General features: G+C 31.9%; 1 long non-coding RNA gene across 1 annotated transcript; it reads right to left on the bottom strand.

The window, feature by feature from the left end:
- Positions 1-237: 237 nt before the first annotated feature.
- On the bottom strand, positions 238-5272 carry LOC148150071 (uncharacterized). Its single transcript, XR_015756812.1, has 3 exons — positions 4942-5272; positions 3488-3700; positions 238-2328 (listed from the first exon to the last, which is right to left on the bottom strand). It is a non-coding gene; the product is annotated as an uncharacterized LOC148150071 (long non-coding RNA).
- Between the last annotated feature and the right edge of the window lie 357 nt (positions 5273-5629).

Raw genomic sequence — 5629 nt, 5'->3', positions numbered from 1 at the left:
TAAAAAGTACATCCTCTCAAGGAAGTGTAAGACATGAAAACAGAAGACATTTAAATATTTTATCAGCTTACTCTTGAAAAAGATTGAGTTATACTGTCAATTAAAAGGCTGCATTTAAGTAGAATGATGTCAGTTTTTCCCATTTTACTGTAATTCTAAACTTGAAAAGCAGTATTGCTGAAGTTCAAAAAATGATGTACACATTATACATTTTTCATATAATAATTACACTGAGAATTGAACAACATAATTTCATTTTATTTTACTCATTCATTAAAAAATAATTTAGAAGGAGGGGTTGTAATCCTAAAGCTATGTTTAATGGCATAGATAGGAATAATCAAGTCTGTGTACATGTATGAATAAAACAATTACTCCAGTTACTTCATTCTATTCAATAATACAGAGTTTTTTAAGTTTCTGTAATATTCAGAAACACAAAAGAATGCATTGAACAATTAACAATGTAATCAGCTGTTTGTTAAACTAATGAAAGATTTGTTGCTGAACCCATGTTACGTCTTTTCCACCATTCTCCCATCTGTTATAAATCTAACTGGATAACAGGCGAGTGTACAAAAATGTTCATCCTAATCACTGTATAATGGCAGGGACTTATGTCCTTAACACAGTTGATTTGTTTTTCAGGGTTTAAAAGTAGATTATTTCCATGGTGCAGGCTTAGTGTAAGCTGTTGAAAACAACAAGCAGTGCACTTCAGTCTGCTTTTGGGAAGTTAGCCAAAAGTAACCTGATTAAAAGGGTGTTTTTTCTAAATTAAACTGCTTTGGAAGTTGCTTTTGTTTAGATAGCATTGGGCCAGAAACAAGTTGTTTTTCGAGTAGCACAGAAACTATTAAAGAAAATTAAAAGTAGCTTTACCTAAGTTACTCCATTAAAAAAAATAACATTTATCTTCTATGTCAATTGTAGAATTGCATCATTTCCAAAAATTAAGAAGATGATTCATGTTAGCTATGTTCAGAGAATGTAATTAATGGGAAAATGCTTGGTTTATTTTTAGCCCTTATCAGCCAGGATTGAAAAGCTACATTTCAAATCCTGCTGTCAATAAAATACAAATTTAATTATCATTAAAAAATTAAATGAAAGCAGCAAACTTGTTAAAATCAGTATTAGCTCAAGATGCTCTTTACTATAATCGTTGCTGTTCATGTACAACATTTGTGACACTAATTGCAAAAATATACCAGCTATGCAACATGATCAAAATAATATAATGTCTGCATCTCTGTCATATTAAGCAGTTGTATGCTTGTATGCAGGTGTTTTAGAATATATTTTATATGCTTTATTATTTTCTCCATTTGTAAAGTTATTTTTACTGGTATATAAAAGTCTACAAAATGACAATGCGCTGCAAATCAATGAACTGCAGTGCTTTGGGGGGATGGGGCTGTATGCAGTGAAACACTATCATACAGATGTGAACATAAACTGAGAAAGCTATTTGTCCTTCTGGACTTTGAGGTCCTATACCAAAGAGAATCCAACCAGGTTAATGATTTCTTATTCAGAGAGGAACAACTTTAGACTTGCTATGCCTAACGACTGTAATAATCAAATAAATAAATATACATTTTAAGTTTCCAAATCTGACATTTTGTACAAAGTAACTGCAATCAGAAACCAGTGTTCATAAAATGTATTGCTTCATTTAAAATTGCAAACATTGTAAAATGTTCTTTAGCTTGGGAAGTTCTTTAAAAAAATGTTAATTCAACAGAACAGTAGTTATGTTATGGCAAGACACAGTAAAAATGAAATGTTTTTGTGTGCCTGATGTACAATAACTTCATGTTATTTGTGGGAATTACAATGAGATAATTTTGTTTGCTTTAGTGATATTACATATTTGGCACTTCCTCAGCTTTGTAATATGATTTGTAAATAAATGAAAAACATCCTTACGATCTTGCCTGCCAAACCTCAGCACTGGAAAATTTCACTTTAATAAATTCATCCTGAATTTAATAAAATTTCTACAGTATTTCTGTAATGATCATGATGACAGTACACAAGAAAGATGCGTGTTAATATCTTGTAAACAAGTACAGTAGTAATCCTATGAAAAATTTTTTAAAGCTCCATATTTTTGTTTTTGCATAATTCTTGTCCAGTACATTATCACTAGCTCTCCTTTCAAATTTTCTTCTGTAGCTGCTGTTTCTTTTTCTATGTTATTTCGTTTGAAAGCGTACCAGCGTCCCTGAAAATGTTTGTTCTTCATCACTGGTTACATTAGCAATGGTACAACAGGCCATCAATTTACTGTTCTCAAGTAACTGTGCCCTTCAGCATGGCATTCTATTGAAAGGAACAGAGCCTTGCCAGATAAGTTCAGCACAACCAGCAATAAAACACAAATGCTGCTTTGTCAAGTCACAAATAATTACTTGGACAAGTGCCTTAGAGTGAGGCAAACATTATAAAACAACATTTCAAACAGCAAAAACAAAGAGGCAATTCACTCTCTCCATTATTTTTAATGACATTTGGTAAAACAATCACTGAAAATTTGCCACCGATTACAAGTATCTTGTTAATTGGTTACGGGAATTAGTTTGCCTATTGAATATATTCAAAATTATAACAAAAGCAAGAGATTTCTAGGTTTTGAAAATCCATATGCAATTTTTAATGTACAAATTTGATATCATCATGCTTTTAATCAACAAAATGTTTGGAAAATTAGCAGAAGGAATGTGATTATATAAAAACTGTGCATTTTTTGTAAGAACAGGAAGTGGAAATTCTTTCTAGATTGACATTGATAATTTAGTGAGTCTATCAGAAAATCTACCAACCAATTTTGTTCCCTGTATCTTTAGTTTAGTAACTATGTATTAACAGTCTTTTTTAAAAGTTTGGCGCAGCTGCTTCTTTAAAGAGCATTCAGTCCCACCAACTTGCTCCATGGTCAACCAAAATTCAAAGGTCCTTCTGTATTGAGGAGATTATATAATATATATTAATTTAAGTAAGCACAGAGTGCAAATCTTCTTTAATTATGCACAGCTAATGTTCCGAAGTAACATTGTAAAAGCGCACAGAGCAGAACTTAAATAAAAACAAAATTGTAAAACACCTTTCTATTTTGACTTTCAATAGTGAAGTAGAGTTCTTGAAGTGTTAAATGACCAATAATGCAATCTAAACCCTCTCTTTCAGCTTCTCCACCTTTATAGTCACTGAATAAAAGATGATGGCTATTCGGTTTCAGCATTGTTAAAGTAGGGTGTTATCTCCAGGCTGGAGAATGCAAGGCTCATCAATACAAGCAGATGCAGTTGTTCTTGGGCTATTTTCCATTGGGCTTAAAACTATTCAATGGAAAAAATATTGTAGTTTTAGAAATTGATTTCATTTCAGTGTAAAAATTAATCCATATCATTCTCCAAATGGATGAACTAATATTTCATTTGACATTTGTTTCTGTATAATTTTCTCAAAATAATTTTCTTACCCCATGTCTTCTCTTTATAAGTATACATTCTCACATGGATAGTCACTCTTAGCACATATTCATGTTTGACAACATAACTTGTCAACATAATATAACCTTGTACTCAGGTTGGTGTTTTTATCAAGTGAAGCTTCTTCGGTTGATCTTTGTAATGTAGCATCACAATCATTTTGGCTTTTAAACTCCTTTATTTCATTTTAGAGCAAAGCAAATCTGTGTTTAAAGAGTATATTATGAAGAATTACTTATTAAAATATCGTTGATAAACAAATACAATGTCTGGTTATGTGGAGCAACCAATATTCGGGAATTACTGGACTGCTGCTGAAAAGGGGTCTCCATGCATTATTTGAATGCAAAAGCTAACAGTGTGGACCACAGCTTTGTTCTTCTGCATTACTAGTTTTTAGAATGAAGGCCATAATCTGTATTACATAGGATCATTAAATTCTGCATTTTACACTTGAGCAACTGCATTTTGATTATCTATTGCATTTCAAAGTAAGCAGATTTGCTTCTTGAGACTTAATTACTTGCTGCAGGATTTCCCATTATTGTAGTCAGTTAATAAACATGGTTGAAACCACTATTAGAATTAAAATGATGCTGTGAAGTGATAAACAAACAGCAATGTATTTACTTTTAGCACTAACTATTGAAAATCCAAACTAAACAATCATAGAATAGCACAGTGATTTACATCATTGTTCATCTTAAGCATCAGTCATTTAAGTTGTATTTTCCTGGGCACCAAATGAGTGATAAAAATAGCAAAATCGTTAGAATGGTTTATTTTGAAAAACGATTTAAAGTGATTAGACTAATGCCTAACTCTTCCTAGAATTCCCCTTATATTTTTGGAGTCTTTATCTATGCCTCAGCTTTCGTCCATACCAGCAACGATCAAGGTCATTTTTTTATTGCAATGTTTTTTAGACATTGAGCCACAAAGAGAAATTCAGTGGGAAATTATATTACATATTTACCTACATGCACTGATATCAAGTTACTGAGCTAGTATGCTGTAGAATGGGAGCTTGTGTCATTTCCAAGCCCTGCAGGTATATTTGAAAATTTTCAGTACACCTATTCGGATCTTTGTTGCATCCACAAAAACTCCATTCTATATTCTGTGTTAATTATCTTAACTTCGTTTTAATTTGGATCAGACATTCTGATTTTATTTCTGAAGTATTTATTTGCTAGCTTGATTGATTATGTTGAGTTGGTTTTTAGTTTGTTCTGCTGTATATGAATTGATATATACCTGTCAATAGATTGACATTTTGAGCTGAATTCTGGATTAGTGGTGCTGGAAGAGCACAGCAGTTCAGGCAGCATCCAAGGAGCAGTAAAATCAACGTTTCGGGCAAAAGCCCTTCATCAGGAATAAAGACATTGTTTTTACCATTTTGAGCTGAATGTCAGTCTTTTTCTATTTGAATAATACTTACATACACCAATAATGAGTGATGAAATATTCAGGGTGTTTCTGTCTTCTTCCCTGTAAAATGCAAGTATTTGTCTCTGACAAATTTTGGACAATAGATTTCAAAATGATTTCAGTACACAGTCCATTCTGTAAACTCGCTTATATCATCCTCACTCGATTGTCTACTGTTTATTGCATCCTCTAAATAAAAAAGAACCAATCGCAAATCACAAAAGAATGAATAAATAAAATATTTCAGAAAATGAGAAACTGATGTATCAACCAACTCATCATTTTCTCCCATTAAAGATTCACAAACTATATTATATATGTAAATACATAAACATTCAAATCAAGAGGTTGTGTACAAAACATTTAACTTTTAATCTGATCAGGAAGATGCAAAAAACTGCATTAGCATTGCAAGAATGTTGGTAGCAATTTCCATAGCTTGCCAGCAGTGTAAAATAAAACAGCTTAACTGGTGTCTCTCTTTCCACATTGTTAGCTTTTGCATTTATGGTAGAAGGGCATCATAATCAGAATGCCATTTTCCATTTTTGTCTTTTTAAGTACAGACAATAATTATTGTTGGTAAAGTCGTACTGTTCAATGTGCTGACTGATCCCCTTTGATTTTATTGAAATAATTTTGAATATTTAAAAGTAAACAAGGCTATCAGCCTCAGCTCCATTTTGTATGATCTTTAG

The sequence above is a fragment of the Chiloscyllium plagiosum genome, unplaced genomic scaffold (assembly GCF_037043375.1).
Source record: "Chiloscyllium plagiosum isolate Xiang-an unplaced genomic scaffold, Cpla_swu_hap1 HiC_scaffold_4, whole genome shotgun sequence".
NCBI lineage: Eukaryota > Metazoa > Chordata > Chondrichthyes > Orectolobiformes > Hemiscylliidae > Chiloscyllium > Chiloscyllium plagiosum.
This window is presented reverse-complemented; position numbering and strand designations above follow the sequence as displayed.